The 246-nt window shown below is 41.1% G+C and overlaps 1 protein-coding gene across 1 annotated transcript in view; it reads left to right on the forward strand.

The window, feature by feature from the left end:
- The window catches only part of PPARGC1A (PPARG coactivator 1 alpha), an 88530-nt gene that overhangs the window by 718 nt on the left and 87566 nt on the right, over nt 1-246 (forward strand). The window lies entirely within an intron of this gene.

The following is a 246-nucleotide window of genomic DNA, read 5'->3' on the forward strand; positions in this document are numbered from 1 at the left end:
AGCAGCCAGCTGTCCTATACTGGTCCCTGGAGTATCATGTATATACACTGGATCCTGCCTGGGGTGCACTACACTCATTCAAAGGGTATTAGGTGGCATCATACAAGTGCTAGATCTAAGGGGGGGATAAACTTTACATTAAAATAAAACTTTACATAAAGATAACCCCAAAAATGCAAGGAATACATACATGAGTAATGGGATGAGTATATGTGTGTCTGTGATGGGATGAGTCTGTGTGTGTAA

Source organism: Nanorana parkeri, unplaced genomic scaffold, assembly GCF_000935625.1.
Source record: "Nanorana parkeri isolate BGI_ZX_2015 unplaced genomic scaffold, ASM93562v1 scaffold605, whole genome shotgun sequence".
In the NCBI taxonomy this organism is placed as follows: domain Eukaryota; kingdom Metazoa; phylum Chordata; class Amphibia; order Anura; family Dicroglossidae; genus Nanorana; species Nanorana parkeri.